We start from the raw sequence: 12,137 nt of genomic DNA, 5'->3' as shown, positions 1-12,137 counted from the left end.
CTACTGATTTTTTAGAGAAGTTAGAATTAAAGTTTTAAAATCAGAAGTAAATATAAAATTTTCTCCAGGCACCATTTTAGTGAAAGATTCAGATTAAATTAGCACAAACACTACTGTTTATAAAGAATCACAGAGATCCCATCCCAGCTTGCCCCAAGCACCTCTTTCCATCTGCGGGGTCCTAGGATCCCCCAACTCAGCCTGTTTCGGGGCTGAGGGTCTGGGGACACAGTGGTGAATGCTACTGCTGCAGGAGTTTCTTTGTTCCACACGACCCTGCACCTACCAAGCCCGCCCTTTTGTCTCCAAGGTCCTTGGCCAGCAAAAGGCCCTGCTTCTGTACCAGGAGATCCATCTGGAGGGGTAAGTGTGTGTTTGCCTTGGCCGACCGGACACCCTGGAAACAGAGTACAGCCTCCCTCCAATTCCCTAAACATTCCTGGCCATTCAACAGGGCATCTCCCTGGCTACTGGCTTTCTCTATTTACTCCATCCCATCTTGCCGCCAAGCACTCCTGTTCATCTGCTGGGTCCTTAGACCAACCAACACAGCCTACTTCAGGGTGGAGGGGATCTGAAAGCCAATTCTAGTGCTGAGGGGATCTAAGAGAGGACAGACCAAGAAAAAACCCCAAGTACACTGTTAGCCACAGCAAAGATTGAACCAAGACGCCAAGACTCTCCTTATCACATTTGAAGGAAGAGATGGACAGGTGCCAATGCAAGAATTCCTCCAACAGCCAGAAAAGCAACATGATAACACCAGAATCCAGAAAACATGCAACAAGAAGACTTGAACACCCAATCCAGAAGAAGTAGAAGAAATCAACTTTAAACATAACATTATGAAAGTGATAGAGTCCCTTAAACAGGATGTGAAAAACTCCCTTAAAGAAATGGATGAAAAGACTAGCAAAAAGTTAGAAGAAATGAATAAATCCCTCAAAGATACCCAAGAAAACCAAGAAAAAGCAATCAAACGGGTAATGGAAACAGTTCAAGACTTGTAAACTGAAATGGAGGTAATGAAGAAAACACAAACCGAGGGATGGCTGGATATGGAAAATCTGGGTAAATGAACAGGAACTACAGAGACAAGTATAACCAACAGAATACAAGAGATAGAAGAAAGAATCTCAGACGCTGAAGATACTATAGAGGAAATAAACTCATTGATCAAAGAAAACAAAAAATCCAACAAATTCTTAACACAAATCATCCAGGAAATCTGGGACACCATGAAAAGACCAAACCTAAGAATAATAGGAGTAGAAAAAGGAGAAGAATTACAGCTCAAAGTCCCAGAAAATATATTCAACAAAATTATAGAAGAAAACTTTCCCAAACTAAAGAAGGATATTCCTATGAAGGTACAAGAAGGATACAGAACAACGAATGGGCTGGATAAAAAAAAATCCCTTCGCCATATAATAATCAAAACACAAAACATACAGAATAAAGAAAGAATATTAAGAGCTGCAAAGGAAAAAGGTCAAGTAACATATAAAGGTAAACCTATCAGAACTACACCTGACTTCTCTATGGAAACCATGAAAGCCAGCCAGAATGTATTCTGCTGCAGACATTAAGAGCCCATGGATGCAAGCCCAGACTACTATACCCAGCAAAGCTTTCTTTCACCATTGATGGAGAAAACAAGATATTTCAGGACAAAAACAAATTTAAACAATATGTAGCCAAAAACCCAGCCTTACAGAAAGTACTAGAAGGAAAACCACAACCCAAGGAAGCCAACAACACCCGTAATAACACAGACATCTAACAACCCTCCACCAGCACAACTCAAAGAAGGGAAACACACAAACACTACCACCAAAATAAAAAAATAGAATAAAATAACCAGAGTTAACAACCACTGGTCATTAATATCACCTAATATCAATGGACTCAATTCACCTATAAAAAGGCACAGGTTAAGAGAATGGATATGAAAACAGGATCCAAAATTTTGCTGTTTATAAGAAACACACCTCAACCACAAAGACAGACATTACCTCAGAGTATAGAGCTGGGAAAAGATTTTTCTCAACCACAAAAACAGACATTACCTCAGAGTAAAGGGCTGGGAAAGGGTTTTCAATCAAACAGACCTAAGAAACAAGCGGGTGTGGCTATACTGATAACTAACAAAATTGACTTCAAACTAAAATCAGTCAGAAGAGATGGAGAAGGACACTTTATACTCATAACAGGAACAATTCATCAGGATGAAGTCTCAATCCTGAATATCTATGCCCCTAATATAAAAGCACCCACATATGTAAAAGAAACATCACTAGAACTCAAAGCACACATCAAACCCACACAATAATAGTAGGAGATTTCAACACTCCTCTCTCACCAATATAAAGCTGACCACACTGAACCTGATAGAAGAGAAAGTGGGAAGTAGACTGCAACCCATGGGCACAGGAGACCACTTCCTACGTAGAACCCCAGTAGCACAGACAATAAGAGCAACAATGAATAAATGGGACCTCCTGAAACTGAGAAGCTTCTGTAAAGCAAAGGACACTGTCATTAAGACAAAAAGGCAACCTACCGAATGGGAGAAGGTCTTCACCAACAAAGGTCTGATCTCCAGAATACATAAAGAACTCAAGAAACTAGACATTAAAATTCTAAATAACCCAATTTAAAAAAAATGGGGTACTGAACTGAACAGAGAATTCCCAACAGAAGAAGTTCAAATGGCCAAAAGATACTTAAGGTCATGTTCATCTTCCTTAGCAATCAGGGAAATGCAAATCAAAACAACTTTGAGATACTATCTTACACCTGTCAGACTGGCTAAAATCAGAAACACCAATGATAGCCTATGCTGAAGAGGATGTGGAGTAAGGGGAACACTCATCCATTGCTGGTGGGAATGCAAACTTGTGTAACCACTTTGGAAATCAGTGTGGCAGTTTCTCAGGAAATTGGGAGTCAACCTACCTCAGAGTCCAGCAATACCACTCTTTGGAATATACCCAAGAGATGCCCAATCATACTACAAAAGCATTTGTTCAACAATGTTCATAGCAGCATTATTTGTAATAGCCAGAACCTGGAAACAACCTAGATGCTCCTCAATGGAAGAATGGATAAAGAAAGTGTGGTACACATTAGAGTACTACTCAGCAGTAAAAAACAATGACATCTTGAATTTTGCATGCAAATGAATGGAAATAGAAAACACCATCCTGAGTGAGATAATGAGATAACCCAGACCCAAAAAGATGAATATGGTATGTACTCACTCATTAGTAGACTCTAGACATAAACAAAGGACATTGAGCCTATAGTTCACAAGCCTAGAGAAGCCAAATAATAAGGTGAACCCCCCCCCCCAAAAAAAAGCCATATATAGATCCTCCTGGAAATTGGAAGCAAACAAGATTGCCAGGCAAAAGTTGTGAGAATGGGGGTGGGGGTAGGGGTGGAGGTGAGGTTGGGGGAAGGGGAGAGTGGGAGAGGGAAGGGAGAAGGGAAAGACTAGCGAGAGCTTGGGGGAGTGGGAGGGTGGAGATGGAGGAAGGGCGGATATAGGAGCAGGGAAGAAGATATCTTAATTAAGGGAGCCCTTTTAGGGTTGGCAAGAGACTTGGCTCTAGAGGGGATCCCAGGTTTCTAAGGGGATGTTCCCAGCTAGGTCCTTGGGCAGCAGAGGAGAGGGTGCCTGAACTGGCCTTGTCACACTTATGAATATATTGAATATCTTGGATATCACCATAGAAACTTCATCTGGCGATGGATGGAGATAGAGACAGAGACCCACATCAGAGCACTGGACTGAGCTCCCAAGGTCCAGATGAAGAGCAGAAGGAGAGAGAGGATGAGCAAGGAAGTCAGGACTGCCAGGGATTGGTCCACTCACTGACACTGTGCCTGATCTAAAGGGAGCTCACTAAAGCCAGCTGGACTGGAACTGAATGAGCGTGTGATCAAACCGGACTCTCTGAATGTGGCTGACAATGGGGGCTGACTGAGAAGCCATTGATAATGGCACTGGGACTTGTTTCTACTGCATGTACTGGCTTTTTGGGACCCTAGTCTGTTTCCATGCACACCTTCCTAGATATGGATGGAGGGGGGAGGGCCTTGGACTTCCCACATGGCAGGGTACCCTGCCCTCTCTTAGGACCAGAGGTGGGGGAGGAGAGTGAGTGGGGGGAATGGGAGGGGAATGCGGAGAGGGAGGGAGGAAGTGGAAATTTTTGAATGGAAAATAAAAAAAAAAAAAGAATTGCAGAGATTCTATTTATTGACCAAATAATATCTCAGCTCTGTTATCAAACAAGCATGATGAAGGCGACCGGAAAGCTCGTAGCTGAGAGTCCTCCATAACTGGTGACGTCACCAAGGACAAAACGAAATTCTGAAGGGCACCTTCAGAGAATCTGAACGAAAGAAGAGGCATACTTCTTCAGTAATAAGACAAAGTTCACCCTAACCATGGGTTTAACTTAAGGAATTCTGTCTTCAGAGTTTCATTAGTGTTTGCAGTTAGTGTTTTTACATCAATTTAAGTACCTAAAACATCATGGTCCTAAATATGTTTGTTGAATAAATATATAAAAATCTGTGGTATTGCTTTCCTTAGCTGGTATTGTGGTTTGAGTGAGAATGTCCCCCAGAGACACAGATGTTTGAATACTTGGTCCCCGGTTGGTGGAACTCTTTCCGAGGAATTGGGAGATGTAGTCTTGTTGGAGAAGATGTGTCACTGGGAACAGGCTTTGGAGTTTCGAAATACTCATATGAGCCCTAGTGCGTGCTCTCTCTCTTTCTCTCTCTCTCTCTCTCTCTCTCTCTCTCTCTCTCTCTCTCTCTCTCTCTCTCTCTCTCTCTCTCTCTCTCTCTCTCTCTCTCTGTGTGTGTGTGTGTGTGTGTGTGCCTGTGGTTGTGTATTAAGATATGAGCGCTCAGCTGTTTTCTTTGTTCCACCACCATACACTCTAACCCTTCACCAAAACTGTAAGCCAAATTAGATGCTTTCTTTTATAAGTTGTCTTGATCATAGTGTTTTGTAACAACAAGAAAATGTAACCAACAAAACTAGTAGAACAAATTCCCAATAATGTAGTGGCTTAAAATAACCAAAATTTGGGGCTGGAGAGATGGCTTCATGGTTAAGGGTTCCTGTTCCTCTTTCAGAATAACTGGACTCAGTTCCCAGCACCCATATGGCAACTCACAAGCAGTTGTATCTCCACTTCCAGGGGATCCAACTCCCTCTTCTGGCCTTCATGGGCACCAGTCTTGAACACAGTACATAGACATAGTACATATACAGACATGTAGGCATACATTCATACACATAAGTTAAAAACAATTCTTTAAAAAAAATTAGAAACAGAATTTTTTTTCTATAATGTGTGAGGAAGAATAGAGGTCTAAAGTGAGTACTAGCAATCCTAAATTGGTAAGTCAGCAGGGCCACACTTCCCACGGAAGCCATAGAGAAGAGTCCATTCCCTGTTCCTTCCAACTTCCGGTGACAGGCAGCAATTTTTGGCTTGTGGCTACATCACTCCCATCTATAGGACTTGTGTCTTCAAACCCTTCTCTGCTATCTTCACCTTGCCTCTATCTGTGCACAAAATCTCTCGGTCTCCCTCTTGGAAGGATAGGTCAAGTTTTATTTAGTTCCCGTGCTGTTAATACAGAATCAACTCCTACCTCAATATCCTCAGGCAAATCCTATCTGCCCAACACTGCTTTTATAGCATGTAAAGTTACATTAGCAAATTCCAGGTTTTAGTATGGGAGGGGTTAAAACAAAGCATTTGAATAGTGTTTTAGTTATCTTTCCATACTTGTAAATACCAAATAACACGATTCATATGGATTTACATATTTATTTTGGGTAACTTTCAGAGGGTTCAATCCATCATCCCTTGCCCTATGCACTTGAGCAGAATATTGTGTTGGCAGGAACAAGCCGAGAAGGGGGAGGCTGGCCTCAGGCTGATAGGATACAGAGAGGGAGAGACATAGCCGTAGGTCATACATGCATTTCAAAGACATCTCCAGAGAGGCTCCAGCTCCTAAAGGTTCCCCAGTCTTCCCAAAGGATGCTTCTCTCTGGTTAGGAAGAAGGCAGTCACATGAGAGTCTGTGAGAGTCATTCCATTGTCAAATCACACAAATAATAAACTGAAAACAAAGGAGATGCCCAAAAGAGTCCTCAACAGTAAAAGGATGTCCCTGTTAGACATCTGGGTGACTTTGATCATTTCAATGCAGCTCACATCTTTATATCCAAGGGAAACAAAAGTTGGAGACATCGTCATGTACTAACATTAATGTGATAATAACAGAACTCAAATCAAATCACCAACCCTGATAAGCAGTCATTGAAAAAATCCAGATCTTTACCCAGGAGGTAATTATAAAGAGTCCATTATTGTTTGTGTGGGAAACTCTGTCATGGCTCCTGCAGTTCACTTGGCTTCTCTATGGAGTGACAGAGAGTTTAGTAACACCATTATTATTTTTGCAGGCTTCTGCAGATACAGAGCAGAGAGGGGAAATCCTGGCCACGAAGGCTGCCATGACAGAGGCTGGAGGGAGTGTGGAGTGGGCGAAGTATTTCTCGAGTGCACTTAGAAAATAAAGATAATTCTGCAGTTCTTGGAACAATAGAAATCTGGACTATCTTGTCTTTATTCTTTCTCTCCCGCTCCTCATCTCATCCAGCTGGGTGCTTCCAGAGTAGTCGCACACATCACAGAGCTCAACAGAAAAGCAGTTAGAATTCTTCAGAGTCACCAGCGTGAGGAGCAGGAGCCTGTGGACTGAGAAGTCGTTGCCGCTCTGGGGTGTGGGTATGGTGGTATTATGGTTGACGGTGCATCCCAGAAAATCCTGCCAGAAAAGAATCCTAAAAACACGGAACAGAGGTGGCAGAACCCTATCGTGTCATGGTTCAGTGGATAATTTGGGGGGATCGCTTCCTCCATGCCCCTGAAAATCATCTTTCCCGTTCTTTCCTCTTCCTCTTCCTGGTAAACTCCCTTCTTGTTTTCCTCCTCGCCGTCCTCCGTGTCTCCCCACACTGCGCTGCTTACCGGACAGATTCACTCTTTGCCAAGTTACAAAAATTAGATGCGACAGACAGAACACGCAATGGTTTCAGGCTTTAGGAAGTGTTTATCTGGTGCTTTTAGTCTTCAAGCAGATAGAGCCTTCCCCAGAGCTGCTGGAGGCCCATGAAAAGCTGCGGGGGTCGTAGTTTCCCCACTGGGTACGAGCACCATGGCGACTCACTCTGTGTGCTTTGACTAGTTGTGGATCTCTGTAATTGCCTCCATCTGTTCAAAAAGAAGCGTATTTGATAAGGGGAGAGAGCTATACTTATCTATGGGGATAAGAACAAGCATTTAGAAGGTGGCTGGAAACTATATTAACAACTACACAGTAGCATCAGACTCTCCTCTAGGGTATGCGGCCTCTCCAGCCATGGATTTGTATACGTTTCCAGCACCAGGTATGAGTTCTTTCCATTTGAATGGACTTCAGGTCTAGTTAGAAAGCTGTTGGTTACTCCAACATCAAGCACCACTCTTGCACCATTGGAGACACCTCGGGAACCAGTCGTTGCTGTAGTTCGTGTGCTTTTGTTTGTTTGTTTTGTTTTTGTTTTTGTCTTTTTAGAAATAACAGAGAAGCTACACCTATGAAGTCTCAACAACATTTCTGGCTTAGAAAGACCTGAACAAGTACACTAATAGACATGTTAACACCAAAGGGGACAATCTTATGGTGTCCCAACCCTAAACAAAGAACTAAAGGCAACTAAGAGATGCTGAGAGCAAGAGAAGTAGCCTTCCCCAGGGCGGAGTTCCTCGAGTTATCCGATACCAAGTGGTCAGTCCTGAAATAATAAACAAGAAACATTACACAGCCTGAGCAGACTGTGCTTCTATACTTAGAAAGATGCCAAATCAGGGCAGTCTTCCTGGTCCTTGGGTTCTCACAGTCTTTCTGCCCTCTCTTCCTCACTGTTTCCCTAGGTTAAGATGCAGGGGGTGCTGGAGGAAAGAGCTCTAGAGAGAGGGGGAGCTGGACACAGGTGCTATGAAGGGGCAAAAAGGAAAAGAGGGTACTTAACTAGGGAGAGGGTAATCAGAGACACTGTGAATGAGGAAGGATAAAGAGCACCAGGGATGGATGAAAAGCCACAGGCGTCTATTATTTCATAAGATTACTTTAAAACACCTCTCTCTCTCTCTCTCTTTCTCTCTCTCTCTCTCTCTCTCTCTCTCTCTCTCTCTGTCTGTCTGTCTGTCTCTTGCTCTCTCTGGCTCTCACACACACATACACACACTATCCTGTTTGCTTTTTTATGTCAATCTGGCATAAAAAAAATAGAGTCATCTAAAAGAGGGAACTTCAGTTGAGAAAATGCCCTATCGAATTTGTCTGTAGGCAAGCTTGTGGGGCATTTTGCTTTCTTTTATGTTTTTTTTTCATTTTTGAAATTAAAATATAATTACATTATTTATTCATTCCCTTTATTCTCTCTAGCCTTTCATATGTACCCCCTTGCTTTCTCTCAAATTCATGGCCTCTATTTCTTTAATTGTTGTTGTTGTTGTTGTTTTGTGTGTGTGTATGTATGTATATATATTTGTGTGTATGTGTGTATGTATTTGTGTGTATGTGTGTATATGTATGTGTGTATGTATCTGTGTGTATGTGTGTATATGTATGTGTATGTCTGTGTATATGTGCTTGTTGTATATATGTATATATGTATACATTTGTTTGTAAGTATATATATGTGTGTGTGTGTGTCAACAATATTTATAGAAGAGGGGCTGGAGAGATGGCTCAGCAATTAAGAACACTAGTTGCTCTTCCAGAAGACCCAGGTTCAATTTCCAGCACCCACATGGCAGCTCATAACTGCTTGTAACTCCAGTTACAGGAGATTCAACACCTTCATACAGACACACATGCCAGAAAAACACCAATGAACATAAAATTAAAAGAATTATAGAAGAGGCCATGAATTCGAGAAGTGGACATGAGAAGTGTTAGAAGACAGGGAAGGGTAGAAATTATGCAAACACTGCGTATTCATACATGAAATTCTTAAAAAGATTAATTTTAAAGAACACAGAGTCGAACAGGGAAGGGGAGGGCAGGTGTGTCTAGAGTCCCCATGAGCCTTCAGTTTGCATGGAGAACTCACAGACACCTCAAATACAGGGGTGCCTTCTTAACTGTAAAGCCACAAGGTCAAAGTTGACGATGAGGGATATAAAATTTACATCCTAATAACAGTAACACTCTTAGCAATTTGGTGGGAAACTGTTTCCTAAAATAACACAACCTCGTGGGCAGATTCTGCTTCTTTTACAGGGAAGCCAGCTTGTGATTTTCTGTCTTTGTTTTCTTTTTTTTTTTTTTTTTTTTTTGGTTTTTCGAGACAGGGTTTCTCTGTAGCTTTGGAGCCTGTCCTGGAACTAGCTCTTGTAGACCAGGCTGGTCTCGAACTCACAGAGATCCGCCTGCCTCTGCCTCCCGAGTGCTGGGATTAAAGGCGTGCGCCACCGCCGCCCGGCTGTCTTTGTTTTCTTGAGCCATGGGTGAGGCTGAGATGAACTGGCAGATGTCAAGAGCCAGCTGAGTAGCTACACTGGTGTTCCTTGTTGCTAGGAAGTTTTGGTGTGGTCCTAGTATCAGGTGAGGAGGCAGCACCTACGTAGAAATGATCCCATAAACCTCTGTGGAATATGAAATTCTTTTGTTGTTGTTGTTTTTCTGAGGCAGGGTTTCTCTGTGTAGCTTTGGAGCCTGTCCTGGAACTAGCTCTTGTAGACCAGGATGACCTCGAACTCACAGAGATCTGCCTGCCTCTGCCTCCCGAGTGCTGGGATTAAAGGCGTGTGCCACCACTGCCTGGCCGGAATATGAAATTCTTGACCCTAAAAGAAAAGTGTTTACCTAAACTCCCACTGAAAAAGAGAGGTGCACGCTAGCTAGGTGTCCCACATCATGGTGAGAGTCTGGCCTCAGGCGACTGGTGTGAGGAGGAATGAACTAGAAGTTTTTCTCCTGCTCAAGCCTAGATAACATTCCCAGCTCTGGAGTAGTCATTCCAGTCTTCCCTGGAATTTGAACTGTTTTTTTTTTTTTTTAATCTTATCTTTATTTTATTTCAACACTTCCAGGATACGATAGCTACAAACTCTTCCCTGTGTGAGTTCTTGGTTCTCTCTTCCTCTTTTTAGCTTATTGAGTCATTAAGCAATTGGCAAGCATTTATTGTCAGCTGGAGAACAGAGCCTCAACTTTGTACTCCAAATAGAAGATTATCTGTATTGTTAAAATGTCCTGGAAATATGGGTTGAGGACCCACAGTAAATGGCTGTTTACTTAGTCCACTGGCCAGAACCTAATAAGTGGGAACCAACGGGTCAGGGTGACTCTTCCTTATTATCCCCGTCATTTATCATGAGGCTATCCAATACAGATGATTTAATTGAGGTGGGGGATGATTCACTGGTCTCCCTGCAGGAAGAAATCCTTGCACCAGTGGCTGCCTTGATACTCACTGTGAGTGGAATATGGGCTAAGGATTTTCCTAGTCAAGAGCCTCTGGCTGTAGACCCAGTCCTCCATCGTCAGTGAAGGGAAGGAGAAGAAGGAATTGCTGCAGTGGGAAGAAGTGTGGAGTTATGGAAGTGACCCTGCTGTGGTGACCCTAGGAGTGTCTAGTGCCCTTGCTTGCTCTGCTGGCCCCCTCATTGGTCTGGGTTTTACCTGTCATTTAGGCAACCCTGATATGCTGATCTTGATTGAATAAAAATATCTGGGCTTTAACTGGACCCGAGGCATGAAATTCACACAACACAACTCACCCAGTATGTTTCATTTCTTCTAGGAAAAAATATGTTTACGTAATGAATTCCTTTTAGCATTTCAAGCAGCACGGCCATTCTCAGGCCTCTTGTGGTGATCTTCCACCTCAAAGTCTATGATCTCTGGCAGGTCAGAGCACAGACTCAGACCTGAGTTGAGACACTGTGTATCCACGTGTCAGGCAGGGCAGAATTTATGGAAATATACATGTCAGCTGGCCTGAAATAAAAATAATGCTTCAAGATTAATGTAATTATGTGTACATTCTTTCAAATAGTATTCATCTTCATTTTTCTAATATGTTTAAGAAAATTTGATACTCATCTTACCTTTTGCTTTAGGAGACATACTTCAAAATGATTGATCCATCAAACATTTAGTGAAATCTCAAATGATTTTTATAATAAAATGGAAAAGAGGAATTCACAAGCTAAAATGTTGATTTACCATCAGAAACACAAAGCAAACAAACAAAAAAGATGCTTCAGAATATGAAATTAATAGTTACAAGATGGACCTATAATTTAGAAAACATAACTCTTCCGTTCTTTGTCTCAGCATTATTTCATGAGAAAATTCCACAAATGTTAGAGATTAATGTTCTATTTTGACATTAAAGGGTTTCATCTCTTTCTAGTGCTTGTTTAAATTTGAAACTTAAAACCATTCTAAATTTGAGCTTTAGAATAGTTTAAAGTAGCTTTTCTCAGAATGTGTTCCATGGAAGAACACAAGTCCCTCCCCCACATAAAAAAAGCTATTCAAAAGCCGGATACATAGCTCAGCAGATGACCCTTCAGTTCTGAGCCCCAACATGTCAGTCACAACTGTCTGGAACTCCAGTCTCAGGGGATCTGACATCCTCTTCTGCCTCTTTGGGCACCAAGTACACACGTGGTGCCCAGACATGCATGCAGGCAAAACACTCCTACACAGAAAAGTAGATTAGGACAGAACCCTCACCAAAAACTAGAAGGTCAAGATAGGCGTGGGGAGCAAATGGTCACAGCAGCTAAAATGGGAACTTATTTCTTAGCGTGTTCGTTCTTTCTTGGAAGCTCACATTGTCAGGGTTTGAAGACTCCGGAAAGAAAAAAAAGAGGACAATAGAGAAGATTGTAAGTGTGTGTGTGTGTGTGTGTGTGTGTGTGTGTGTGTGTGTGTGTGTGTGTGTGTGCATGTACAGATGCATTTATGTTGGGGACAGAGGAGGACATACTTGGCTGCTATTCCTCAGGCAGCTGAACACATTGTTTACA

This window comes from Arvicola amphibius, chromosome 14, assembly GCF_903992535.2.
Source record: "Arvicola amphibius chromosome 14, mArvAmp1.2, whole genome shotgun sequence".
Taxonomy (NCBI): Eukaryota; Metazoa; Chordata; class Mammalia; order Rodentia; family Cricetidae; genus Arvicola; species Arvicola amphibius.
This window is presented reverse-complemented; position numbering follows the sequence as displayed.